This window comes from Rhinoderma darwinii, chromosome 1 (genome assembly GCF_050947455.1).
Source record: "Rhinoderma darwinii isolate aRhiDar2 chromosome 1, aRhiDar2.hap1, whole genome shotgun sequence".
NCBI classification, from domain to species: Eukaryota; Metazoa; Chordata; class Amphibia; order Anura; family Rhinodermatidae; genus Rhinoderma; species Rhinoderma darwinii.
This window is the reverse complement of record NC_134687.1, coordinates 247,806,819-247,819,667: the sequence shown is the minus strand read 5'-3', so window position 1 is coordinate 247,819,667 and position 12,849 is coordinate 247,806,819. Positions and strand designations below refer to the sequence as shown.

Genomic DNA, 12,849 nt, shown 5'->3' with positions numbered 1-12,849 from the left:
ACTGTCTGGGAATCCGTGGTGCGGTTGCCTTTTTATTATGTCGTTTCGATTTTGTTTCACAATAGATTAAATAGGACTATGGATTAAAGCATTTAACGTCAATGGCCATTCTAAGCTGAATGTGCCTGCTCTCGTCAGATCGCAGAAGTTACCCAGCTTAAGGCCTCGCTAGTACCAGTGTGGGAGACTGTCTGGGAATCCGTGGTGCGGTTGACTTTTTATTATGTCGTTTAGATTTTGTTTCACAATCGATTAAAAAGGACTATGGATTAAAGCATTTAATGTCAAAGGCCATTCTAAGCTGAATGTGCCTGCTCTCGTCAGATCGCAGAAGTTACACAGCTTAACGCCTCGCTAGTACCAGTGTGGGAGACTGTCTGGGAATCCGTGGTGCGGTTGAATTTTTATTATGTCGTTTTGATTTTGTTTCACAATCGATTAAAAAGGACTATGGATTAAAGCATTTAATGTCAATGGCCATTCTAAGCTGAATGTCCCTGCTCTCGTCAGATCGCAGAAGTTACACAGCTTAAGGCCTTGCTAGTACCAGTGTGGGAGACTGTCTGGGAATCCGTGGTGCGGTTGACTTTTTATTATGTTGTTTAGATTTTGTTTCACAATCGATTAAAAAGGACTATGGATTAAAGCATTTAATGTCAATGGCCATTCTAAGCTGAATGTGCCTGCTCTCGTCAGACTGCAGAAGTTACACAGCTTAAGGCCTCGCTAGTACCAGTGTGGGAGACTGTCTGGGAATCCGTGGTGCGGTTGACTTTTTATTATGTCGTTTAGATTTTGTTTCACAATCGATTAAAAAGGACTATGGATTAAAGCATTTAATGTCAATGGCCATTCTAAGCTGAATGTGCCTGCTCTCGTCAGATCGCAGAAGTTACACAGCTTAAGGCCTCGCTAGTACCAGTGTGGGAGACTGTCTGGGAATCCGTGGTGCAGTTGAATTCTTATTATGTCGTTTAGATTTTGTTTCACAATCGATTAAAAAGGACTATGGATTAAAGCATTTAATGTCAATGGCCATTCTAAGCTGAATGTCCCTGCTCTCGTCAGATCGCAGAAGTTACAAAGCTTAATCCCTCGCTAGTACCAGTGTGGGAGACTGTCTGGGAATCCGTGGTGCGGTTGCCTTTTTATTATGTCGTTTCGATTTTGTTTCACAATAGATTAAATAGGACTATGGATTAAAGCATTTAACGTCAATGGCCATTCTAAGCTGAATGTGCCTGCTCTCGTCAGATCGCAGAAGTTACCCAGCTTAAGGCCTCGCTAGTACCAGTGTGGGAGACTGTCTGGGAATCCGTGGTGCGGTTGACTTTTTATTATGTCGTTTAGATTTTGTTTCACAATCGATTAAAAAGGACTATGGATTAAAGCATTTAATGTCAAAGGCCATTCTAAGCTGAATGTGCCTGCTCTCGTCAGATCGCAGAAGTTACACAGCTTAACGCCTCGCTAGTACCAGTGTGGGAGACTGTCTGGGAATCCGTGGTGCGGTTGAATTTTTATTATGTCGTTTTGATTTTGTTTCACAATCGATTAAAAAGGACTATGGATTAAAGCATTTAATGTCAATGGCCATTCTAAGCTGAATGTCCCTGCTCTCGTCAGATCGCCGAAGTTACACAGCTTAAGGCCTTGCTAGTACCAGTGTGGGAGACTGTCTGGGAATCCGTGGTGCGGTTGACTTTTTATTATGTTGTTTAGATTTTGTTTCACAATCGATTAAAAAGGACTATGGATTAAAGCATTTAATGTCAATGGCCATTCTAAGCTGAATGTGCCTGCTCTCGTCAGTACCAGTGTGGGAGACTGTCTGGGAATCCGTGGTGCGGTTGACTTTTTATTATGTCGTTTAGATTTTGTTTCACAATCGATTAAAAAGGACTATGGATTAAAGCATTTAATGTCAATGGCCATTCTAAGCTGAATGTGTCTGCTCTCGTCATATCGCAGAAGTTACACAGCTTAAGGCTTTGCTAGTACCAGTGTGGGAGACTGTCTGGGAATCCGTGGTGCGGATGACTTTTTATTATGTCGTTTAGATTTTGTTTCACAATAGATTAAATAGGACTATGGATTAAAGCATTAAACGTCAATGGCCATTCTAAGCTGAATGTGCCTGCTCTCGTCAGAACGCAGAAGTTACACAGCTTAAGGCCTCGCTAGTACCAGTGTGGGAAACTGTCTGGGAATCCGTGGTGCGGTTGAATTTTTATTATGTCGTTTAGATTTTGTTTCACAATCGATTAAATAGGACTATGGATTAAGGCTTTTAATGTCAATGGCCATTCTAAGCTGAATGTCCATGCTCTCGTCAGATCGCAGAAGTTACACAGCTTAAGGCCTCGCTAGTACCAGTGTGGGAGACTGTCTGGGAATCCATGGTGCGGTTGACTTTTTATTATGTCGTTTAGATGTTGTTTCACAATCGATTAAAAAGGACTATGGATTAAAGCATTTAATGTCAATGGCCATTCTAAGCTGAATGTGCCTGCTCTCGTTAGATCGCAGAAGTTACACAGCTTAACGCCTCGGCTAGTACCAGTGTGGGAGACTGTCTGGGAATCCGTGGTGCGGTTGACTTTTTATTATGTCGTTTAGATTTTGTTTCACAATAGATTAAATAGGACTATGGATTAAAACATTTAACTTCAATGGCCATTCTAAGCTGAATGTGTCTGCTCTCGTCAGATCGCAGAAGTTACACAGCTTAAGGATTCGCTCGTACCAGTGTGGGAGACTGTCTGGGAATCCGTGGTGCGGTTGAATTTTTATTATGTCGTTTAGATTTTGTTTCACAATCGATTAAAAAGGACTATGGATTAAAGCATTTAATGTCAATGGCCATTCTAAGCTGAATGTCCCTGCTCTCGTCAGATCGCAGAAGTTACACAGCTTAAGGCCTCGCTAGTACCAGTGTGGGAGACTGTCTGGGAATCCGTGGTGCGGTTGACTTTTTATTATGTCGTTTAGATTTTGTTTCACAATCGATTAAAAAGGACTATGGATTAAAGCATTTAATGTCAATGGCCATTCTAAGCTGAATGTGCCTGCTCTCGTCAGATCGCAGAAGTTACACAGCTTAAGGCCTCGCTAGTACCAGTGTGGGAGACTGTCTGGGAATCCGTGGTGCGGTTGACTTTTTATTATGTCGATTAGATTTTGTTTCACAATAGATTAAATAGGACTATGGATTAAAGCATTTAACGTCAATGGCCATTCTAAGCTGAATGTTCCTGCTCTCGTCAGAACGCAGAAGTTACACAGCTTAAGGCCTCGCTAGTACCAGTGTGGGAGACTGTCTGGGAATCCGTGGTGCGGTAGACTTTTTATTATGTCGTTTAGATTTTGTTTCACAATCGATTAAAAAGGACTATGGATTAAAGCATTCAATGTCAATGGCAATTCTAAGCTGAATGTGCCTGCTCTCGTTAGATCGCAGAAGTTACACAGCTTAAGCCCTCGCTAGTACCAGTGTGGGAGAGTGTCTGGGAATCCGTGGTGCGGTTGACTTTTTATTATGTTGTTTAGATTTTGTTTCACAATCGATTAAAAAGGACTATGGATTAAAGCATTTAATGTCAGTGGCCATTCTAAGCTGAATGTGCCTGCTCTAGTTAGATCGCAGAAGTTACACAGCTTAACGCCTCGCTAGTACCAGTGTGGGAGACTGTCTGGGAATCCGTGGTGCGGTTGACTTTTTATTATGTCGTTTAGATTTTGTTTCACAATCGATTAAAAAGGACTATGGATTAAGGCATTTAATGTCAATGGCCATTCTAAGCTGAATGTCCCTGCTCTCGTCAGATCGCAGAAGTTACACAGCTTAAGGCCTTGCTAGTACCAGTGAGGGAGACTGTCTGGGAATCCGTGGTGCGGTTGACTTTTTATTATGTTGTTTAGATTTTGTTTCACAATCGATTAAAAAGGACTATGGATTAAAGCATTTAATGTCAATGGCCATTCTAAGCTGAATGTGCCTGCTCTCGTCAGACCGCAGAAGTTACACAGCTTAAGGCCTCGCTAGTACCAGTGTGGGAGACTGTCTTGGAATCCGTGGTGCGGTTGACTTTTTATTATGTCGTTTAGATTTTGTTTCACAATCGATTAAAAAGGACTATGGATTAAAGCATTTAATGTCAATGGCCATTCTAAGCTGAATGTGCCTGCTCTAGTCAGAACGCAGAAGTTACACAGCTTAAGGCCTCGCTAGTACCAGTGTGGGAAACTGTCTGGGAATCCGTGGTGCGGTTGAATTTTTATTATGTCGTTTAAATTTTGTTTCACAATCGATTAAAAAGGACTATGGATTAAAGCATTTACTGTCAATGGCCATTCTAAGCTGAATGTGCCTGCCCTCGTCAGATCGCAGAAGTTACACAGCTTAAGTCCTCGCTAGTACCAGTGTGGGAGACTGTCTGGGAATCCGTGGTGCGGTTGACTTTTTATTATGTCGTTTAGATTTTGTTTCACAATAGATTAAATAGGACTATGGATTAAAGCATTTAACGTCAATGGCCATTCTAAGCTGAATGTGCCTGCTCTCGTCAGAACGCAGAAGTTACACAGCTTAAGGCCTCGCTAGTACAAGTGTGGGAGACTGTCTGGGAATCCGTGGTGCGGTTGACTTTTTATTAGGTCGTTTAGATTTTGTTTCACAATAGATTAAATAGGACTATGGATTAAGGCTTTTAATGTCAATGGCCATTCTAAGCTGAATGTGCCTGCTCTCGTCAGATCGCAGAAGTTACACAGCTTAAGGCCTCGCTAGTACCAGTGTGGGAGACTGTCTGGGAATCCGTGGTGCGGTTGACTTTTTATTATGTCGTTTAGATTTTGTTTCACAATCGATTAAAAAGGACTATGGATTAACGCATTTAACGTCAATGGCCATTCTAAGCTGAATGTCCCTGCTCTCGTTAGATCGCAGAAGTTACACAGCTTAAGGCCCCGCTAGTACCAGTGTGGGAGACTGTCTGGGAATCCGTGGTGCGGTTGACTTTTTATTATGTCGTTTAGATTTTGTTTCACAATCGATTAAAAAGGACTATGGATTAAAGCATTTAATGTCAATGGCCATTCTAAGCTGAATGTGCCTGCTCTCGTCAGATCGCAGAAGTTACACAGCTTAAGGCCTTGCTAGTACCAGTGTGGGAGACTGTCTGGGAATCCGTGGTGCAGTTGAATTTTTATTATGTCGTTTAGATTTTGTTTCACAATCGATTAAAAAGGACTATGGATTAAAGCATTTAATGTCAATGGCCATTCTAAGCTGAATGTCCCTGCTCTCGTCAGATCGCAGAAGTTACAAAGCTTAATGCCTCGCTAGTAACAGTGTGGGAGACTGTCTGGGAATCCGTGGTGCGGTTGCCTTTTTATTATGTCGTTTCGATTTTGTTTCACAATAGATTAACCCCTTCCCGACATTTGCCGTACATGTACGTCATGGAAAGTACTGACTTCCCGCATCTTGCCGTACATGTACGCCAAATGTTTGGGACCGGCTCAGAAGCTGAGCCGGTCCCATCATCACCGGATCTCAGCTGTATCTTACAGCTGACATCCGGCTGTAACGGCGGGGACCGAAATTAGCTTCGATCCCCGCCATTAACCCCTTAAGTGCAGCGCTCAAACGCGATCGCTGCACTTAAGGTGTTTGCAGCTCATCGGAACCCCAGTAATGAAATTGCCGGGGTTCCGGTGGCTGCAATGGCAACCGGAGGCCTAATACTGGCCTCCCGGTCTGCCTAGCACCGAAGCCGGTCAAGATCCGCCCGGCGGCGGAGCCTGATCGGCTTCCGTAGCTGTCGGCAAGATGGCGCCGGGTCAGGAGCTGATCCGGCGTCATCAGCGGTGGAAGTCAGCTGTACTGTACAGCTGACATCCACCTGTAACGGCAGGAACCGGAGCTAGCTCCGATCCCTGCCATTAACCCCTTCGATGCAGCAATCGAAAGCGATTGCTGCATCGTAGCGGTTACTAGCAGATCGCCAGCCCTGACAGGCAATCGGGACTGGCGACTGCTGTTATGGCAACAGGAGACACAATGGTCTCCTGCTCTGCCATTACGGAAGCCGATTTAGGCCCCGCCGGGAGGCGAAGCCTAATCGGCTTGCTGTCAGTGAATGACTGACAGATCTAATACATTGCACTACATAGGTAGTGCAATGTATTAGAAAAAAAAAAATCTGACCGTTGGAACTTCAAGTCCCCTAGTGGGACTTGAGAAAAAGTGTAAAAAAAGTATAAAAAAGTGTAAAAAAAAGTGCACAAAATAAAAGTTTGAAAACAGTAAAAGTTTCAAGTAATCAAATAAAACACAATCCCCCTTTTACTCTTATCAAGTCCTTTATTATTGAAAAATAATAATAAACCATATGTATTTGGTATCGCCACGACCGTAACGACCGGAGGTATCAAAATATTATATTATTTATTGCATGCGGTGAACAGCGTAAAAAAAAACGTAAAAAACGTTACCAGAGTTTCTGTTTTTTGGTCACTTTGCCCTACAAATATTAGAATAAAAAGTGATCAAAAAGTCGCACGTATCCAAAAATGGTACCTATAAAAACTATAGCTCGTCCCGCAAAAAACAAGCCCTCATACACCTCCGTCGACAAAAAAAATAAAAAGTTATGGTTCTCACAACTTGGCGACAGAAAAAATACATTCTTTTTACAAAAGTAATTTTATTGTGCAAAAAGTTGGAAAACATAAAAAAGTGCTATAAATTAGGTATCACCGGAATCGTACTGACCCGCAGAATAAAGTTAACATGTAATTTATAACGCATGGTGAACGCTGTATAAAAAAAAAAACGAAAAAAGCTGTGCCAGAATTGCGTTTTTTTGTTTACCTGGCATCCCAAAAAATAGGATAAAAGGTGATCAAAAAGTCGCATGTACCCCAAAATGGTACCAATAATAACTACAGCTCGTCCCGCAACAAACCAGCCCTCATACCGCTACGTCTATGAAAAATAAAATTAGTTATGGCTCCAATAAGTCAGGAAATAAAAAAATATGCAGTTGTGCCCGAGGGGAACATTTCTTCTGTTTGAAGAGGCGATTTTTCAAGGACCTAAAATTAGGGAATCAGGAAAGGGAGGGCCCAAACATATCCGCTGGAAGCGACGATGCCCGTATTATACCAGGACAACACTTTCCCAGCAAAATTCCCCAAACTACAAAGGCGCGGAGTGTGGACCAAAAGGGGGATAAGAAATGACACCATTTATCAGTGCGACACTGGCCTGTGCGGAAAGGATTGCTTCACAGCGTAACACACATCTATGGATTATTTTATTGTTTTTTTTTACCCCATTATTATACCACCTGACTATGCCCCTTATATACTCCGCCCGGCTTACATATGCCCTACATTATAAACGGAAACACCAGTAAGACTCCAAACAAAACTACTACCAAGCAAAATCCACGCTCCAAAAGCCAAATGGCATTTCCTCCCATCTGAACCCTACAGCGTGCCCAAACAGCAGTTTCCTTCCACATATATGGCATCGTCATACCCGGGAGAACCCTTTTAGCAATTTTTGGGGTGTGTGTCTCCAGTGGCATAAGCTGGGCACGACATATTTGCCACTGAATGGCATATCTAGGGAAAAATATAAATTTTTAATTTGCACCATCCACAGCGCATTCATTTATGGAAAAGATCTGTGGGGTGAAAATGCTCACTACACCCCTTAATAAATGCCTTGAGGGGTGCAGTTTCGATAGTGGGGTCACTTCCCAGGGGTTTATTTTTATTATTTCACATCTGAGCCTCTGCAGTTGTGAACCAATACTTTGTAAATCGCCAAATTAGGCCTCAATTTTACATGGTACCCTTTCACTCCTGAGCCTGGTCGACTGTCCAGGCAAGAGATTAGGGCCACATGTACGGTGTTTCTAAAACCAGGAAACCCAGCATAATAATTAGAGAGCTGTCTTGTTATGGTGGCACAAGCCGGGCACCACATATTGTCCACATATCTGTGGAAAAAATCCCATTTTCACTCTGCAACATCGAGTTCACACTAATTTCTACAAAACACCTGCAGGGTTAACATGCTCACTACACCCGTAGGTAAAAGCATTGAGGGGTGTAGTTTCCAAAATGGGGTCACTTCTGGGGGGTTTCCACTGTTTTGGGCCCACAGGCGCCCAGAAACCAATCCAGAAACATCTGCACTCCAAATGGCGGTCCTTCCCTTCTGAGCCCTGCCGTGTGCCCAAACAGCAGTTTATGACCACATATGGGGTATTGCCGTACTCGGTCGAAATTGCTTTACAAATGTTGGGTTCTTTTTTTCCATTATTTGTTGCGAAAATGAAAAAATTTGCGCTAAAGCTACGTCTTATTGAAGAAAAAGGATTGTTTTTATTTTCACTGCCCAATTCTAATAAATTCTATGAAACATCTGTGGGGTAAAAATGCTCACTACGCCCCTAGATGAATTCCTCAAGAGGTGTAGTTTCCTAAATGGTGTCACTTTTTGGGCGTTTTCATTGTTTTTTCCCCTCAGGGGCTTTGCAAATGTGACATGGCCGCCGCAAACCATTCCTGCTCAATGTGATCTCCAAAACCCAAATAGCGCTCTTTCCCTTCTAAGCCAAGCCGTGTCTCCAAACAGCCGTTTATTACCACATGTGGGGCATTGTTTTACTCGGGAGAAATTGCTTTACAAATTTTGTGGTGCTTTTTCTCCTTCAGTCCTTGTGGAAATGAGTAAAAATAAGCTAAACCTACATTTTCTTTGAAAAAATGTTGATTTTTATTTTCAGGGCCTACTTCCAATAATTTCTGCAAAAAACCTGTGGTGTCAAAGAGCTCACTATACCCCTAGATAATTTCCTCAATGGGTGTAGTCTCCAAAATGGGGTCACTTGTGGGGGGTTTCCACTGTTTTGTCTCCTCAGGGACTTCGTAAATGTGACCTGGCCTCCGCAAACCATTCCTGCTAAACTTGAGCTCCAAAAGCCAAATAGCGCTCTTTCCCTTCTCAGCCCTGCCGTGTCTCCAAACAACCGTTTATTACCACATGTGGGGCATTGTTTTACTCGGGAGAGATTGGTTTACAAATTTTACGTGCTTTTTCTCCTTCAGTCCTTGTGGAAATGAGAAAAAATTAGCTAAACCTACATTTTCTTTGAAAAAATTTAGATTCTCATTTTCAGGGCCTATTTTCCAATAATTTATGCCAAAAACCTGTTGGGTCAAAACGCTCACTATACCCCTAGATAATTTCCTCAATGGGCGTAGTTTCCTAAATGGGGTCACTTGTGGGGGGTTTCCACTGTTTTGTCCCCTCAGGGGCTTTGTAAATGCGACATGGCCTCCGCAAACCATTCCTGCTAAACTTGAGCTCCAAAAGCCAAATAGCGCTCTTTCCCTTCTCAGCCTCGCCGTGTCTCCAAACAACCGTTTATTACCACATGTGGGGTATTGTTTTACTCGGGAGAAATTGCTTTACAAATTTTACGGTGCTTTTTCTCCTTTAGTCTTTGTGAAAATGAGAAAAAAAATCGCTAAACCTACATTTTCTTTGAAGAAATGTTGATTTTAATTTTCACGGCCTACTTCTAATAATTTCTGTAAAAAAGCTGTGCGGTCAAAATGCTCACTGTACCCCTAGATAATTTCCTTGAGGTGTGTAGTTTCCCAGATGGGGTCACTTTTGGGGGATTTTGACTGTTTTGGCACCGCAAGAGCCCTTCAAACCTGACATGGAGCCTAAAATTTATTCTAACAAAAATAAGGCCCCAAAATCCACCAGGTGCTCCTTTGCTTCTGAGGTCTGTGCTTCAGTCCAGTAGCACGCTACGGCCACATGTGGGATATTTCCTAAAACTGCAGAAACTGGGCAACAAATATTGAGTTGCATTTCTCTGGTAAAACCTTCTGTGTTATAAAAAAAATTGTACTAAAAATTTATTTCTGCAAAAAAATATGAAATTTGTAAAATTCACCTCTACATTGCTTTAATTCCTGTGACATGTGTAAAGGGTTAAGACATTTTCTAAATGCTGTTTTGAATACTTTGAGGGGTGAAGTTTTTAAAATGGGGTGACTTTTTTGGGGTTTCTAATATATAAGGCCCTCAAAGCCACTTCACAACTGAACTGGCCCCTGTAAAAATGGCCTTTTGAAATTTTCTTGAAATGTGAGAAATTGCTGCTAAAGTTCTAAGCCTTGTGAGGTCATAGAAAAATAAAAGGATGTTCAAAAAACGATGCCAATCTAAAGTAGACATATGGGTGATGTTAATTAGAAACAATTTTGGGTGGTATAACTGCCTGTCTTACAAGCAGATACATTTAAATTGAGAAAAATGCTAATTTTTGCAATTTTTCGCTAAATTTTGGTGTTTTTCACAATTAAATACTGAACATATCGAGCAAATTTTGCCAGTAACATAAAGTCCAATGTGTCACGAGAAAACAATCTCAGAATCGCTTGGATAGGTGAAAGCATTCCGGAGTTATTACCACATAAAGTGACACATGTCAGATTTGAAAAATGAGGCTCGGTCAGGAAGGTCAAAAGTGGCTAAAGAGGGAAGGGGTTAAATAGGACTATGGATTAAAGCATTTAACGTCAATGGCCATTCTAAGCTGAATGTGCCTGCTCTCGTCAGATCGCAGAAGTTACCCAGCTTAAGTCCTCGCTAGTACCAGTGTGGGAGACTGTCTGGGAATCCGTGGTGCGGTTGACTTTTTATTATGTCGTTTAGATTTTGTTTCACAATCGATTAAAAAGGACTATGGATTAAAGCATTTAATGTCAAAGGCCATTCTAAGCTGAATGTGCCTGCTCTCGTCAGATCGCAGAAGTTATACAGCTTAAGGCCTCGCTAGTACCAGTGTGGGAGACTGTCTGGGAATGCGTGGTGCGCTTGACTTTTTATTATGTCGTTTAGATTTTGTTTCACAATCGATTAAAAAGGACTATGGATTAAAGCATTTAATGTTAATGGCCATTCTAAGCTGAATGTGCCTGCTCTCGTTAGATCGCAGAAGTTACACAGCTTAAGGCCTCACTAGTAACAGTGTGGGAGACTGTCTGGGAATCCGTGGTGCTGTTGAATTTTTATTATGTCGTTTAGATTTTATTTCACAATCGATAAAAAAGGACTATGGATTAAAGCATTTAATGTCAATGGCCATTCTAAGCTGAATGTGCTTGCTCTCGTCAGATCACAGAAGTTACACAGCTTAAGGCCTCGCTAGTACCATTGTGGGAGACTGTCTGGGAATCCGTGGTGCGGTTGACTTTTTATTATGTCGTTTAGATTTTGTTTCACAATCGATTAAAAAGGACTATGGATTAAAGCATTTAATGTCAATGGCCATTCTAAGCTGAATGTGCCTGCTCTCGTCAGATCGCAGAAGTTACACAGCTTAAGGCCTCGCTAGTACCAGTGTGGGAGACTGTCTGTGAATCCGTGGTGCGGTTGACTTTTTATTATGTCGTTTAGATTATGTTTCACAATCGATTAAAAAGGACTATGGATTAACGCATTTAATGTCAATGGCCATTCTAAGCTGGATGTGCCTGCTCTCGTCAGATCGCAGAAGTTACACAGCTTAAGTCCTCGCTAGTACCAGTGTGGGAGACTGTCTGGGAATCCGTGGTGCGGTTGACTTTTTATTATGTCGTTTAGATTTTGTTTCACAATAGATTAAATAGGACTATGGATTAAAGCATTTAACGTCAATGGCCATTCTAAGCTGAATGTCACTGCTCTCGTCAGAACGTAGAAATTACACAGCTTAAGGCCTCGCTAGTACCAGTGTGGGAGACTGTCTGGGAATCCGAGGTGCGGTTGACTTTTTATTATGTCGTTTAGATTTTTTTCACAATCAATTAAAAAGGACTATGGATTAAAGCATTTAATGTCAATGGCCATTCTAAGCTGAATGTGCCTGCTCTCGTCAGATCGCAGAAGTTACACAGCTTAAGGCCTTGCTAGTACCAGTGTGGGAGACTGTCTGGGAATCCGTGGTGCGGTTGACTTTTTATTATGTCGTTTAGATTTTGTTTCACAATCGATTAAAAAGGACTATGGATTAAAGCATTTAATGTCAATGGCCATTCTAAGCTGTATGTGCCTGCTCTTGTCAGATCACAGAAGATACACAGCTTAAGGCCTCGCTAGTACCAGTATGGGAGACTGTCTGAGAATCCGTGGTGCGGTTGCCTTTTATTATGTCGTTTAGATTTTATTTCACAATCGATTAAGAAGGACTATGGATTAAAGCATTTAATGTCAATGGCCATTCTAAGCTGAATGTCCCTGCTCTCGTCAGATCGCAGAAGTTACAAAGCTTAATGCCTCGCTAGTACCAGTGTGGGAGACTGTCTGGGAATCCGTGGTGCGGTTGCCTTTTTATTATGTCGTTTCGATTTTGTTTCACAATAGATTAAATAGGACTATGGATTAAAGCATTTAATGTCAAAGGCCATTCTAAGCTGAATGTGTCTGCTCTCGTCAGATCGCAGAAGTTACACAGCTTAAGGCCTCGCTAGTACCAGTGTGGTAGACTGTCTGGGAATCCGTGGTGCGGTTGACTTTTTATTATGTCGTTTAGATTTTGTTTCACAATCGATTAAAAAGGACTATGGATTAAAGCATTTAATGTCAATGGCCATTCTAAGCTGAATGTAACTGCTCTCGTCAGATCGCAGAAGTTACACAGCTTAAGGCCTCGCTAGTACCAGTGTGGGAGACTGTCTGGGAATCCGTGGTGCGGTTGACGTTTTATTATGTCGTTTAGATTTTGTTTCACAATAGATTAAATAGGACTATGGATTAAAGCATTTAAC

The 12,849-nt window shown here is 41.9% G+C and overlaps 29 pseudogenes; all 29 read left to right on the top strand.

Annotated features, from left to right (window-relative positions):
- The first annotated feature begins 97 nt into the window (after positions 1-97).
- LOC142730330 (5S ribosomal RNA) lies at positions 98-216 on the top strand (annotated as a pseudogene).
- Positions 217-469: 253 nt separating this feature from the next.
- On the top strand, positions 470-588 carry LOC142736196 (5S ribosomal RNA; annotated as a pseudogene).
- A 67-nt stretch (positions 589-655) lies between these two features.
- Positions 656-774, top strand: LOC142737968 (5S ribosomal RNA; annotated as a pseudogene).
- Positions 775-841: 67 nt separating this feature from the next.
- On the top strand, positions 842-960 carry LOC142736851 (5S ribosomal RNA; annotated as a pseudogene).
- Positions 961-1,213: 253 nt separating this feature from the next.
- LOC142730307 (5S ribosomal RNA) lies at positions 1,214-1,332 on the top strand (annotated as a pseudogene).
- Positions 1,333-1,585: 253 nt separating this feature from the next.
- On the top strand, positions 1,586-1,704 carry LOC142679453 (5S ribosomal RNA; annotated as a pseudogene).
- A 405-nt stretch (positions 1,705-2,109) lies between these two features.
- LOC142737395 (5S ribosomal RNA) lies at positions 2,110-2,228 on the top strand (annotated as a pseudogene).
- Positions 2,229-2,295: 67 nt separating this feature from the next.
- LOC142700721 (5S ribosomal RNA) lies at positions 2,296-2,414 on the top strand (annotated as a pseudogene).
- Positions 2,415-2,854: 440 nt separating this feature from the next.
- LOC142726389 (5S ribosomal RNA) lies at positions 2,855-2,973 on the top strand (annotated as a pseudogene).
- Positions 2,974-3,040: 67 nt separating this feature from the next.
- On the top strand, positions 3,041-3,159 carry LOC142683665 (5S ribosomal RNA; annotated as a pseudogene).
- A 67-nt stretch (positions 3,160-3,226) lies between these two features.
- Positions 3,227-3,345, top strand: LOC142716973 (5S ribosomal RNA; annotated as a pseudogene).
- A 439-nt stretch (positions 3,346-3,784) lies between these two features.
- On the top strand, positions 3,785-3,903 carry LOC142670434 (5S ribosomal RNA; annotated as a pseudogene).
- Positions 3,904-3,970: 67 nt separating this feature from the next.
- On the top strand, positions 3,971-4,089 carry LOC142737317 (5S ribosomal RNA; annotated as a pseudogene).
- A 67-nt stretch (positions 4,090-4,156) lies between these two features.
- On the top strand, positions 4,157-4,275 carry LOC142696510 (5S ribosomal RNA; annotated as a pseudogene).
- A 67-nt stretch (positions 4,276-4,342) lies between these two features.
- On the top strand, positions 4,343-4,461 carry LOC142685616 (5S ribosomal RNA; annotated as a pseudogene).
- Positions 4,462-4,528: 67 nt separating this feature from the next.
- On the top strand, positions 4,529-4,647 carry LOC142731604 (5S ribosomal RNA; annotated as a pseudogene).
- Positions 4,648-4,714: 67 nt separating this feature from the next.
- Positions 4,715-4,833, top strand: LOC142683555 (5S ribosomal RNA; annotated as a pseudogene).
- Positions 4,834-4,900: 67 nt separating this feature from the next.
- Positions 4,901-5,019, top strand: LOC142735981 (5S ribosomal RNA; annotated as a pseudogene).
- Positions 5,020-5,086: 67 nt separating this feature from the next.
- On the top strand, positions 5,087-5,205 carry LOC142666645 (5S ribosomal RNA; annotated as a pseudogene).
- A 5,414-nt stretch (positions 5,206-10,619) lies between these two features.
- On the top strand, positions 10,620-10,738 carry LOC142665493 (5S ribosomal RNA; annotated as a pseudogene).
- A 67-nt stretch (positions 10,739-10,805) lies between these two features.
- Positions 10,806-10,924, top strand: LOC142737856 (5S ribosomal RNA; annotated as a pseudogene).
- A 67-nt stretch (positions 10,925-10,991) lies between these two features.
- LOC142688977 (5S ribosomal RNA) lies at positions 10,992-11,110 on the top strand (annotated as a pseudogene).
- A 67-nt stretch (positions 11,111-11,177) lies between these two features.
- LOC142676284 (5S ribosomal RNA) lies at positions 11,178-11,296 on the top strand (annotated as a pseudogene).
- Positions 11,297-11,363: 67 nt separating this feature from the next.
- Positions 11,364-11,482, top strand: LOC142736343 (5S ribosomal RNA; annotated as a pseudogene).
- A 67-nt stretch (positions 11,483-11,549) lies between these two features.
- LOC142736940 (5S ribosomal RNA) lies at positions 11,550-11,668 on the top strand (annotated as a pseudogene).
- Positions 11,669-11,735: 67 nt separating this feature from the next.
- On the top strand, positions 11,736-11,854 carry LOC142679264 (5S ribosomal RNA; annotated as a pseudogene).
- A 66-nt stretch (positions 11,855-11,920) lies between these two features.
- On the top strand, positions 11,921-12,039 carry LOC142731777 (5S ribosomal RNA; annotated as a pseudogene).
- A 438-nt stretch (positions 12,040-12,477) lies between these two features.
- LOC142704802 (5S ribosomal RNA) lies at positions 12,478-12,596 on the top strand (annotated as a pseudogene).
- Positions 12,597-12,663: 67 nt separating this feature from the next.
- On the top strand, positions 12,664-12,782 carry LOC142737111 (5S ribosomal RNA; annotated as a pseudogene).
- The last annotated feature ends 67 nt before the right edge of the window (positions 12,783-12,849 follow it).